General features: G+C 43.1%; 1 non-coding gene across 1 annotated transcript; it reads right to left on the minus strand.

Moving 5' to 3' along the window:
* Positions 1–1,600: 1,600 nt before the first annotated feature.
* trnae-uuc lies at positions 1,601–1,675 on the minus strand. Its single transcript has one exon. It is a non-coding gene; the product is annotated as a tRNA-Glu (tRNA).
* Positions 1,676–14,075: the final 12,400 nt, after the last annotated feature.

The following is a 14,075-nucleotide window of genomic DNA, read 5'->3' on the forward strand; positions in this document are numbered from 1 at the left end:
TTACAGTGAGGAAGACGCACTGCTTTTATTTTTAAAATAGACCTCACAAATAACACATTGTTCAAAGATAAAGGGGACGGAACAGGAAAGAAAACATGAAGCACATACCGCTATCACGTGTCTCTTTGTGAATTCGGAATGCATCCAATAACGAGAAACCCTGCAAGATGTGATTTTCTTTTCAAACAAACAACATTTAAAAAAAATATTCTGATTTGTGGAAACAGAGGTTAGGCAAGCAAAGCTCTTATGCATCTTGAAATAATGTCAATTTCTGTTAAAATAAAATACATTACAACACCTGTAAAACCAATGCGTGCACGAATGTTATACCAAACAAGCCTCATTGTTATTTTATTTTTTAGGAAGACAATCTCTCTCTCTCTCTCTCTCTCTCTCTCTGTCTCTCTCTCTCTCTCTCTCTCTCTCTCTCTCTCTCTCTCTCTCTCTCTCTCTCTCTCTCTCTCTCTCTCTCTCTCTCTCTCCTCCCTCTCTCTCTCTCTCTCTCTCCTCCCTCCCTCCCTCCCTCCCTCCCTCCCTCCCTCCCTCCCTCCCTCCCTCCCTCCCTCCCTCCCTCCCTCCCTCCCTCTCTCTATCTCTCTCTCTCTCTCTCTCTCTCTCTCCCTCCCTCCCTCCCTCCCTCCCTCCCCCTAGTATTTCTCTCCAACATCAATCCTGTAGGTGATATAGGCACCACTTGACTGCACACATCAATTTGACTGACAGCTTCTGTGTCTCTCCTTTCATGTTGAAAATCAAAACATGTTTTTTTCATTAAAGAAGCACACACAACTGAATAAATATGACACCCAGAGCAATGCATCAACATGTGTCACTCATTTTCATCAGAGAATGAAGTGACGCCCTTTTCTTTGAAATTGTTATACATACTAAAAAATTCATGACCTTCTCTTTCAAAACAAAGTAATTGCTGTGTAAAATTATACAAAATGTGCAATCTGTTCCTAATATGTATGATTCCTTTTAAGTTTTCATGTATTCTCATTTCCCTCTTATGGAGGAAAGCAATTTGTCCAATGCCTAATCTCTTGACAAGGGACTGGAGTTTTTCCTGGCTCTAATTGCAAACTATAGGTAGGACTAAGAGTATAACTATGGGTAGGACCAAGAGTATGTTCCTGAGCATGTTACAAGACCAGGGAAAAATCCTGACCCAACAAATGTTATGCCCATCCCTCCCAACAGGGAAATGTAGGCATCCCGAATGTATCCCTGCTCTCTATTTAGTGCACTACTTCTGACCAGGGCCCATAGGGGGCCATTCGAGACACAGCCTAAATGTCTACGAACACGGCCTTCCATTTTCCTAGAAGTAGCGAGAGAGGACTTTAGCTCAGTCTCACCCTGCTGATTTCTGCTTTAACAGATGGCGGGTGGCATTTGCGATGTTTGTTTTATGCACGCTGAATGGCAGCCCACATCTGGCCCTGGCACAGCCTGCAAACCAGCAGCAGATGTACCAGCCGTGTATTCCTGCCACTCAACTGGAGCCACAGCTACATTTACATTTTAGTCATTTAGCAGACGCTCTTATCCAGAGAGACTTACAGTTTTTAGTGAGTGCATCCATTTTTCATACTGTCCCCCCGTGGGAATCGAACCCACAACCCTGGCGTTGAAAGCGCCATGCTCTACCAATTGAGCTACAGGAGGCTACATAAAAGCATCATTTAGCAACACTGCTTCTTAAAGGTACCTCAGGTACAGGGACAGCACCCAGGGACATAGAGCATATCTAAGGAGAGGAGAGGAGAGGAGAGGAGAGGAGAGGAGAGGAGAGGAGAGGAGAGGAGAGGAGAGGAGAGGAGAGGAGAGGAGAGGAGAGGAGAGGAGAGGAGAGGAGAGGAGAGGAGAGGAGAGGAGAGAAGAGGAGAGGAGAGATAGGTTACCACAGGGGGATTGAATCTGAGGGGAGTGGTTGTACGTCTGTATGAGTGTTCAGCTCTGAAATTAGCATAATCTCATGTGTGCTTCTATGTTGTAACATGGATTACTCTGGCTACGTCCCAAATGGCACCCTATTCCCTATATAGAGCACTACTTTTGACCAGAGCCATATGGGCCCTGGTAGTAGGGTGCCATTTGGGACGTAGCCAATGTAACTTTTTTCTATGGCAGCAGAGTTGGTAATTGTACAGTGAAATGAAACGTCATCTTGATGTAAAACCTTCACTGTATTAAAGGATGTATTCAGAGGAGTCTTGAGAATGCTGAACAGTCATTCAGTAAGCATCCTCACACTGTGCTACTGTTATTCAACAGATTCATCTGAAATGAAGGTTTGTGTGTCCGTGACTGTACAGACAGTCATCCTGTGAATGACAGCTTGACTCAACACAAAACAAGTTGTGCAGTCCTGTGACTAAGGACTACGACTCTACACAATATAATTCCACCTTCAATTGACATTCCCATTCAATCTAGCTTGATACTTTGACAACTAATAAAAACTCACCTTGCTCCATAAGAACATACTGAATAGTTTGGCTCAACACTTTTCTCTCTTTAATCTCCAGACAGAGGCCTTGCTTTCATAATAAAGCAGATATTAAAAGAGAAGGGACACATGCTGTTCAATTATACAACCCCTCACAGTATGAGTCGTGTCAACAGAAGGGCACAGACTAAACTAGAGAACCTAACCAACTGGAAGAGACGGATCTGTAGGGATGGAATTCATCCAAGGTATATGTCCCAAATGACACACTATTCCCTATATAGTGCACTACTTTTGACTAGAGCTGTATGGGTCCTGGTCAAAAGTAGTGCACTATAAAGTGAATAGGTTGTCGTTTGGGATGCACCTCAACCAACTGGGATCTATTCAGTTATGTCACAAAACTATTTGTAAGAATTGTAAGAATTGATTTACTGAACAAATTATCTGTCAGCCTTGATTTTAGAATTATCATGAGTAAAAATGACTCCACTGACAAAAAGTAACCTAGTATTTGACTCACAAGTGACCTTTAATTATGTAACATGTTTCATTAATAATCTGAACATGATAAGTGGTATAAAACCACATTACTAAATAAGTGATGGAATGTCCTTGATTTAGTCATGCCTAATTGCTTACCTTTCCTGAAAAGCATATGGTCCAGAACTGCTGAAGAATTACTGATATTTGTCACTTCTCAGGATGACAGCCAGCCTTGCTTGTGCACATAATTTTCATGGAAACTGATTTGTATTATATACTGAACAAAAATACAAACATGCAACAATTTCAAAGATTTTGCTGAGTTAGAGTTCATATAAGGAAATCAGTAAATTGAAATAAATTCTTTAGGCCCTAATCTATGGATATCACATGACTGGGAATACAGATATGAATCTGTGGTCACAGATACAGTAATTGATTTTAAAAGTAGGGGCGTAGCTCAGAAAACCAGTCAGTATCTGGTGTGACCACATTTTGGCTCATGCAGCGCAACACATCTCCTTCGCATAGAGTTGATCAGGATGTTGATTGTGGGCTGTGGAATGTTGTTCCACTCCTCTTCAATGGCTGTGCGACGTTGCTGGATATTGGCGGGAACTGGAATGCCTGCTCATACCATAACCCCACCGCCACCACTGCACATTTAGAGTGGCCTTTTATTGTCCACAGCACAAGGTGCACCTGTGTTATTACCATGCTGTTCAATCAGCTTAATGATATGCCACACCTGTCAGGTGGATGGATCATCTTGGCAAAGAATAACTGCTCACTAAAAGGGATGTAAACAAGTTTGTGCACAACATTTGAGAGAAATAAGCTTTTTATGCGTATGGAACATTTCTGGGATTTCAGCTCATGGAACATGATACCAACACTTTACATGTTGCATTTATATATTTGTTCTGTATAGAACACTATTCAATAACATTGATATTTGTTTATGTTCCTTCCCGCTTGGCCACGTCTATATAGAGACGCAATAGGAGAGAGTGGGTTAAGTTGAGCCAATGGTTGAGCCAATGGCAAGTTGGGCAAATTTAAGTGTTTTTTTCCCCAGGCTTAATACAAGGCATTATCGCTGGGATATGAGGTAACAACAGGGCCTGGCCTATGTTAAAAGTGTTTGTTAGGTGTTAAGCCTGTGTTAAAAGATGCTTAAAACAATTAAAATACCAAAAAAGTGATTGTGATTGTGTTGAATTGTGTTTGGGAAATAAAGATAGACATGGTTTTAAAAAGGTTGTGGTAATATTTCATTCAGTACAGAAATATTCAGGCGGCTTAACTTACCCTGTCCCATGCCTCAACTCACCCCATACCCAGGGTAAATTGTGCCAAAATAACACTTTTTTTGGACAAGCTATGTAATGTTTACATTAATTTGTACTATTTCCAGGGATTCGAAACATCCTGAACTATATGCTAATATCTTTGTTAGAAATAATAATCTATTTCCCTTGACGGAGTGATGCTGAATGTAAAAAAGGGCTCAACTTACCCACTCTCCCCTAAGTTATGAAATGTATCACCATCTATGCTGATTACACAGCCCAGCCATTTACTGTGAATGCATCCCAAATGGCAACCTATTCCCTATATAGTGCACTACTTTTGACTTGAGCCCTATCGGCCCTGGTAAAAAGTAGTAGACTATATAGGCAATAGGGTTCCATTTGAGACAGAACCCTGAGTTAGGACAGAGCAAGATCAAGGTTAGTGTAACGTAATGTTGCAGGCGTAAAATAAATACCTGAGCGGCGTTCTTTTCTTTCTGGTCCTGACAATACAAAAATAATTGTCGGGGGAGGTTCTCTTCTGCACTGTAAATATGGAGGAGGAGTTAAGATGGAGTGTCGCCTTGTTAACGTCCAAAAGCAGAAGGCTTTCCATTTCCCCTGAAAACAAGATGCATCCAGTTGTTTACGACCCCGCTGAGGGTGAGGTTAGTGAGACCACCTCATATTTATAATATGACAGTAAACTAAATTACAAGAATTTAATCGAAATGATAAGTATCTAAAATATATTCACAAAGCAATACAAATGCCATAGAGATGATTTTAAGCAGAAAACCAGATGTCTTTCTTCTGAAAAATTTTCTGGACTGTCTCACATCACATTGTCTTTAATCAGGATCGAGACAAGAGTGTCACTCATTGATTCTGTCGTTTGATTGTATTTTTATCCCTCTACCTACCATGGAGGCATTGATGGAAGTGTTGGATGTGGAGCCTAACTCATTTCTAACCTTGACAGTGTGTCCCGAGGATGGTCTCTGGATGTGGAGCCTAACTCATTACTAACCTTGACAGTGTGTCCCCGAGGATGGTCTCTTTTTGAGATAATAACAATATGAATCATCTACAGTAAAATATAATATAATTTGACGTGGTATAGGCCATGCTTTGTTTGAATCTATTTCCTACTTTGCCTATACCTACTCCTAACCATACAGAGCCAACAAACATCCTTCACGTGAAGTATTTTCTCTCTGTAGGACTTTTAGTTATGTAGGATTTTCCCTGTTGCTTCATGCTCTATAGGCAGCTTCCCATACGTGTTGTTGATGTCTTTGTCACTCAAAAGGCCATCTGGTATAGCACAGCTTGTTGCTCTGGCAAATGAGTTTCTATGGGGAGGTTTCAATGATGTTAAACTATCAATCAAAATAAATCTGCCATGTGAATTGACTTACAGGGGTATATTATGATCAACAAGGTTCTCTGTCTGTACGACTCCCAGCAGGATCTGAAAGCAACATACTGACACCCCCAAGGACAAGTAGGATGGCATCATTGTAATTCACTTTAGACCGGAACTCAGGTATGGAATATGATATGTACAGCTCTACTGTATGTTTAAATGTGTATCTGTTACATCAGGAAGAAGACAGTTATTTACATGTCTCTTGAGAATGTGGTGTCCAAAAATCAAGCCTTCAATCATTCAATTATATGAAATGACCTCAGTGCAACAATGTGACTCACTCAAACCACAAACCAAAAGAAGTGATGGAGGAGAAAATACATATTTTTGGCTTTACATGTCTGAATATTCTCTCTCTAATTCAATTTCAATTCAATTTAAGGGCTTTATTGGCATGGGAAACGTATGTTAACATTGCCAAAGCAACTGAGGTAGATAGTAAACAAAAGTGAAATAAACAATAAATATTAACAGTAAACATTACACTCAGATGTCATAGTATGTATATACAGTTGAAGTCGGAAGTTTACATACACTTAGGTTGGAGTCATTAAAACTCGTTTTTCAACCACTCCACAAATTTCTTGTTAACAAACTATAGTTTTGGCAAGTCGGTTAGGACATCCACTTTGTGCATGACACAAGTAATTTTTCCAACAATTGTTTACAGACAGATTATTTCACTTATAATTCACTGTATCACAATTCCAGTGGGTCAGAAGTTTACATAGATTAAGTTGACTGTGCCTTTAAACAGCTTGGAAAATTCCAGAAAATGATGTCATGACTTTAGAAGCTTCTGATAGGCTAATTGACATCATTTGAGTCAATTGGAGGTGTACGTGTGGATGTATTTCAAGGCCTACCTTCAAACTCAGTGCCTCTTTGCTTGACATCATGGGAAACCCAAAAGAAATCAGCCAAGACCTCAGAAAGAAAATTGTAGACCTCCACAAGTCTGGTTCATCCTTGGGAGCAATTTCTAAATGCCTGAAGGTACCACGTTCATCTGTACAAACAATAGTACACAAGTATAAACACCATGGGACCACGCAGCCGTCATACCGCTCAGGAAGGAGACGCGTTCTGTCTCCTAGAGATGAGCGTACTTTGGTGCAAAAAGTGCAAATCAATCCCAGAACAACAGCAAAGGACCTTGTGAAGATGCTGGAGGAAACAGGTACAAAAGTATCTATATCCACAGTAAAACGAGTCCTATATCGACATAACCTAAAAGGCCGCTCAGCAAGGAAGAAGCCACTGCTCCAAAACTGCCATAAAAAAAGCCAGACTACAGTTTGCAACTGCATATGGGGACAAAGATTGTACTTTTTGGAGAAATGTCCTCTGGTCTGATGAAACAAAAATATAACTGTTTGGCCATAATGACCATCGTTATGTTTGGAGGAAAAAGGGGGTGCTTGCAAGCCGAAGAACACCATCCCAAACGTGAAGCACGGGGGTGGCAGCATCATGCTGTGGGGGTGCTTTGCTGAAGGAGGGACTGGTGCACTTCACAAAATAGATGGCATCATGAGAAAGGAAAATGATGTGTATATATTGAAGCTACATCTCAAGACATCAGTCAGGAAATTAAAGCTTGGTCGCAAATGGGTCTTCCAAATGGACAATGACCCCAAGCATACTTCCAAAGTTGTGGCAAAAGGTCTTAAGGACAACAAAGTCAAGGTATTGGAGTGGCCATTGCAAAGCCCTGACCTCAATCCTATCGAACATTTGTGGGCAGAACTGAAAAAGTGTGTGCGAGCAAGGAGGCATACAAACCTGACTCAGTTACACCAGCTCTGTCAGGAGAAATGGGCCAAAATTCACCAAACTTATTGTGGGAAGCTTGTGGAAGGCTACACGAAATGTTTTACCCAAGTTAAACAATTTAAAGGCAATGCTACCAAATACTAATTGAGTGTATGTAAACTTCTGACCCACCGGGAATGTGATGAAAGAAATAAAAGCTGAAATAAATAATTCTCTCTACTATTATTCTGACATTTCACATTCTTAAAATAAAGTGGTGATCCTAACTGACCTAAGACAGGGAATTTTTCCTTGGATTAAATGTCAGGAATTGTGAAACACTGAGTTAAAATGTATTTGGCTAAGGTGTATGTAAACTTCTGACTTCAACCGTATATACAGTGTTGTAACAATGTGCAAATAGTTAAAGTACAAATGGGAAAATAAATAAACATAAATATGGGTTGTATTTACAATGGTGTTTGTTCTTCACTGGTTGCCCTTTTCTTGTGGCAACAGGTCACAAATCTTGCTGCTGTGATGGCACACTGTGGTTTTTCACCCAGTAGATAAGGGAGTTTATCACATTTGGGTTTGTTTTCGAATTCTTTGTGGATCTCTGTAATCTAAGGGAAATATGTGTCTCTAATATGATCATACATTTGGCAGGAGGTTAGGAAGTGCATCTCAGTTTCCAACTCATTTTGTGGGCAGTGTGCACATAGCCTGTCTTCTCTTGAGAGCCAGGTCTGCCTACGGCGGCCTTTCTCAATAGCAAGGCTATGCTCACTAAGTCTGTACATAGTCAAAGATTTCCTTAAGTTTGGGTCAGTTACAGTGGTTAGATATTCTGCCACTGTGTACTCTCTGTTTAGAGCCAAATAGCATTCTAGTTTGCTCTGTTTTTTTATGTTAATTCTTTCCAATGTGTCAAGTAATTCTCGTTTAGTTTTCTCATGATTTGGTTGGGTCTAATTGTGTTGTTGTTGTTGTCCTGTGGCTCTGTGGGGTCTGTTTGTGAACAGAGCCCCAGGACCAGCTTACTTAGGGGACTCTTCTCCAAGTTAATCTCTTTGTAGGTGATGTCTTTGTTATGGAAGGTTTGGGAATTGCATCCTTTTAAGTGGTTATAGAATTCAACAACTATTTTCTGGATTTTGAGTATAAGCGGGTATCGGCCTAATTCTGCTCAGCATGCATTATTTTGTGTTTTTCGTTGTACACAAGGATATTTCTGCAGAATTCTGTATGCAGTCTCAATTTGGTGTTTGTCCCATTTAGTATATTCTTGGTTGGTGAGCGGACCCCAGACCTCACAATCATAAAGGGCAATGGGTTCTATAACTGATTCAAGTATTTTTAGCCAGATCCTAATTGGTATGTCAAATTGTATGTTCCTTTTGATGGCATAGAAGGCCCTTCTTGCCTTGTCTCTCAGATCGTTCACAGCTTTGTGGAAGTTACCTGTGGCGCTGATGTTTAGGCCGAGGTATGTATAGTTTTTTGTGTGCTCTAGGGCAACGGTGTCTAGATGGAATTTGTATTTGTGGTCCTGGCAACTGGACCTTTTTTGGAACACCATTATTTTTGTCTTACTGAGATTTACTGTCTGGGCCCAGGTCTGACAGAATCTGTGCAGAATATCTAGGTGCTGCTGTAGGCCCTCCTTGGTTGGTGACAGAAGCACCAGATCATCAGCAAACAGTAGACATTTTACTTCAGATTCTAGTAGGGTGAGGCAGGGTGCTACAGACTGTTCTAGTGCCCTCGCCAATTCATTGATATATATGTTGAAGAGGGTGGGGCTTAAACTGCATCCCTGTCTCACCCCACGGCCCTGTGGATATGTATGTGTTTGTCAATTTTAACCGCACACTTTTTGTTTGTGTACATGGATTTTATAATGTCATATGTTTTTCCCCCAACCCTACTTTCCATCAATTTGTATAGCAGACCCTCATGCCAAATTGAGTCAAAAGCTTTTATGAAATCAACAAAGCATGAGAAGACTTTGCCTTTATTTGGTTTGTTTGTTTGTCAATTAGGGTGTGCAGGGTGAATACGTGGTCTGTCGTACGGTAATTTGGTAAAAAGCCAATTTGACATTTGCTCAGTACATTGTTTTCACTGAGGAAATGAACTAGTCTGCTGTTAATGATAATGCAGAGGATTTTCCCAAGGTTGCTGTTGACGCATGTCCCACGGTAGTTATTGGGGTCAAATTTGTCTCCACTTTTGTGGATTGGGGTGATAAGTCCTTGGTTCCAAATATTGGGGAAGATGCCAGAGCTAAGGATGATGTTAAAGAGTTTAAGTATAGCCAATTGGAATTTGTGGTCTGTATATTTTAACATTTCATTGAGGATACCATCAAAACCACAGGCCTTTTTGGGTTGGAGGGTCTCTCTCTCTCTCTCTCTCTCCCTACCTCCCTCCCTCCCTCCCTCCCACCCGCTCCCGCTCCCCCTCTCCATATCCCCCTCTCCCTGACTGTCATCTGAGATGTGGCGGTCTACAGCGTGACTGAAGATAACAGCATTGTGAGGATTTCTGGAACTATAGGCTCTAAATCACTCCACAGCAGCCCTTCCTCTCCCAGTGTCTCATCCTTCCCTTCCTTCATCCTGTCACAGCCAGACAAGCCATTTTATCACACTGTTATCAGTCTCTTCAGAGGGATGAACAGAAAAATACAGAAAACTAAAGGTTGACCGAATAGAGAGAGAGGGAGAGAGAGGGAGAGAGAGAGAGAGAGAGAGAGAAAGAGAAAGAGAGAGAGAGAGAGAGAGAGAGAGAGAGAGAGAGGGGGAGAATAAACCAGATTACCACACAGTCAAAACAAAACTACATTGCTTATTGGGAAACACAAGCACAAAGTAAAATGCAGTGCTATCTGGCCCTAAATCAACAGTACACCGTGGCTAACTATTTTACCATGGTTACTGATCAAAACCTTAGAAAAACCTTGACAAAGTACAGGCTCAGTGAGCACAGCCTTGCCAATGAGAAGGGTAGACACAGGAAAACCTGGCTCCCTGTAGAGGAAAGGTTGTGCAACAACTGCACCACAGCAGTACCTGAGACAGAGCTGCATTTCCTGACAAAACATCAAAAACATAAAACAATTAGAGAGTATGTAATTTCCCCAAATTTGAAACAGTTTTTCAAGGTTTCAAAGACCTCTCTGATGAGAATAGAGACAGCGAGAGAGAGAGAGAGAGAGAGAGAGAGAGAGAGAGAGAGAGAGAGAGCGAGAGAGAGAGAGAGAGAGAGAGAGAGAGAGAGAGAGAGAGAGAGAGAGAGAGAGAGAGAGAGAGAGAGAGAGAGAGAGAGAGAGAGAGAGAGAGAGAGAGAGAGAGAGAGAGAGAGAGATCGAGAGCGAGAGACTTTGACTTTTTGTCTTTCTTTAATGGTACATCCTCATTTCATTAAAACCTCACCCCCCCACCCCCTAAAATAAAAATATAAAATTACCTATATCCCCTATACTGCATACTTACCTTTCCCTCCACCCCACGATACAAAAACAACACCACACATAACAATAACCCAAACCTCACCACTTCTACAACCGTATATCCAGACCATCTTCCCCAGCTATACAGACAGCCCCCCCAACACACCATATCTCTTGAAACATCTCCACACTTTTTATCATTTTATAGAAACCTAATTCTACCCTAAGGCGCGCAGAGACCATTCCACTAAATAATAGTAAAAGGTATGTTATCCCTCCACCCTTGTTATCCAAATAGCTAACTTTGCCTGAGCAAACAGAAAATTCAACAACACACATTTAGCCTTTTCCTTATTTGAATACTTGTACCCCATTATAAACATCCCGACAGTAAACTCCACCCCTAACCTCTCACACAGACATTCCAACAGAGACATTAAAGGCATTAACCTGGCGCACACAGAAAACACATGAATCACAGTTTCACTCATGACACAGAAAGGACACCCCTGTCCGACTCCCGGTTCAACCCGTGCCAACCAGCTGTTAGTGGCCAGGGCTCCATGTAAAACCCTCCACTGGAGGTCCCCTGACCTCTTTGGTACTGGGAGTTTATAGAGCCCCCTCCATCTAAAACACACCATACTCTCCGCCCCACATACCCCCTGCCACTGATGTGCCTTCATTCCTGTTAGGCTCCTGATGTTCCTTACCTTAATACAGAGGTTGTATAGGGCTTTACCTCCCACCCCTTCAAACCCCCAGGCTCGGGTGTTAAAATCTAGCAAGTCCTCCAGACCCCCTTGCCAGTCCCCAGTCTCTGCCGTCACGTGCAGTGGTGGAAACATTGGTGGCCCCTCCCCCTTTGTCCGCTCAAACACCCCCTTTACCGGCTCAGACAGTGCCTCCTGGACTTCTCCCAGGAATCTCTCCAGCAGCATTTACATTACATTTACATTTACGTCATTTAGCAGACGCTCTTATCCAGAGCGACTTACAAATTGGTGCATTCACCTTATAGCCAGTGGGATAACCACTTTACAATATGTATTTTTTATTTTTATTTTTATTTTTGGGGGTGGGGTAAGGGGGGGGGTAGAATGATTATTTTATCCTATCCCAGGTATTCCTTAAAGAGGTGGGGTTTCAAGTGTCTCCGGAAGGTGGTGAGTGACTCCGCTGTCCTGGCGTCGTGAGGGAGCTTGTTCCACCATTGGGGTGCCAGAGCAGCGAACAGTTTTAACTGGGCTGAGCGGGAACTGTGCTTCCGCAGAGGTAGGGGGGCCAGCAGGCCAGAGGTGGATGAACGCAATGCCCTCGTTTGGGTGTAGGGACAGATCAGAGCCTGAAGGTACGGAGGTGCCATTCCCCTCACAGCTCCGTAGGCAAGCACCATGGTCTTGTAGCAGATGCGAGTTTCAACTGGAAGCCAGTGGAGTGTGCGGAGGAGCGGGGTGACGTGAGAGAACTTGGGAAGGTTGAACACCAGACGGGCTGCGGCATTCTGGATGAGTTGTAGGGGTTTAATAGCACAGGCAGGGAGCCCAGCCAACAGCGAGTTGCAGTAATCCAGACGGGAGATGACAAGTGCCTGGATTAGGACCTGTGCCGCTTCCTGTGTAAGGCAGGGTCGTACTCTCCGAATGTTGTAGAGCATGAACCTACAGGATCGGGTCACCGCCTTGATGTTAGCGGAGAACGACAGGGTGTTGTCCAGGGTCACGCCAAGGCTCTATGCACTCTGGAGGAGGACACAACGGAGTTGTCAACCGTGATGGCGAGATCATGGAATGGGCAGTCCTTCCCCGGAAGGAAGAGCAGCTCCGTCTTAACGAGGTTCAGCTTGAGGTGGTGATCCGTCATCCACACTGATATGTCTGCCAGACATGCAGAGATGTGATTCGCCACCTGGTTATCAGAAGGGGGAAAGGAGAAGATTAGTTGTGTGTCGTCTGCGTAGCAGTGATATGAGAGGCCATGTGAGGATATGACAGAGCCAAGTGACTTGCCTAAGAGATGTTAGGCCTGTTTGTTGTGCTAGGACTTCTGGGGTTTTCCACCCCTCCTCTCCCAGCAGTCGCAGGTCACCCAGCCTTAGTAATCCCGCTGCCATCAGTCGCCTCTTCAGGGTGGCCGACTGAACCGTTCTCAAAAGGATGGATGGGTTGTGGAAGATAGGCTCCTCCCACACCCACAGCCCAGGCTCCACACCCCCTTCTCATGTGGGCCAGGCCCTCAGCACCGCAGAGTAGAAATCAGAGAGACCTGCTGTACTCAGCCCCTCCAGCCTCATGAGGAATAGCTGCCGGTCCAACCCTAATCCGCCAGCTCTCCTCAGCAGCGCGCATGCTGGCTCCCTCCATCTGACATCCGTATGGTACAGCAGTCTCTGCGCCGCCTTTAGTCGGAATGCAGCCACCCTGCTCTCCAGTTTCACCAGGCCCTGTCCTCCTTCATTTACAGACATATACAGTGGGGAGAACAAGTATTTGATACAATGCCAATTTTGCAGGTTTTCCTACTTACAAAGCATGTAGAGGTCTGTAATTTTTACCATAGGTACACTTCAACTGTGAGAGATGGAATCTAAAACAAAAATCCAGAAAATCACATTGTATGATTTTTAAGTAATTAATTTGCATTTTATTGCATGACATAAGTATTTGATCACCTACCAACCAGTAAGAATTCTGGCTCTCACAGACCTGTTAGTTTTTCTTTAAGAAGCTCTCCTGTTCTCCACTCATTACCTGTATTAACTGCACCTGTTTGAACTCGTTACCTGTATAAAAGACACCTGTCCACACACTCAATCAAACAGACTCCAACCTCTCCACAATGGCCAAGACCAGAGAGCTGTGTAAGGACATCAGGGATAACATTGTAGACCTGCACAAGGCTGGGATGATGTACAGGACAATAGGCAAGCAGCTTGGTGAGAAGGCAACAACTGTTGGCGCAATTATTAGAAAATGGAAGAAGTTCAAGATGACGGTCAATCACCCTCGGTCTGGGGCTCCATGCAAGATCTCACCTCGTGGGGCATCAATGATCATGAGGAAGGTGAGGGATCAGCACAGAACTACATGGCAGGACCTACTTAATGACCTGAAGAGAGCTGGGACCACAGTCTCAAAGAAAACCATTAGTAACACACTACGCCGTCATGGATTAAAATCCTGCAGCGCACGC

Source organism: Coregonus clupeaformis, unplaced genomic scaffold (genome assembly GCF_020615455.1).
Source record: "Coregonus clupeaformis isolate EN_2021a unplaced genomic scaffold, ASM2061545v1 scaf0783, whole genome shotgun sequence".
Lineage (NCBI taxonomy): Eukaryota > Metazoa > Chordata > Actinopteri > Salmoniformes > Salmonidae > Coregonus > Coregonus clupeaformis.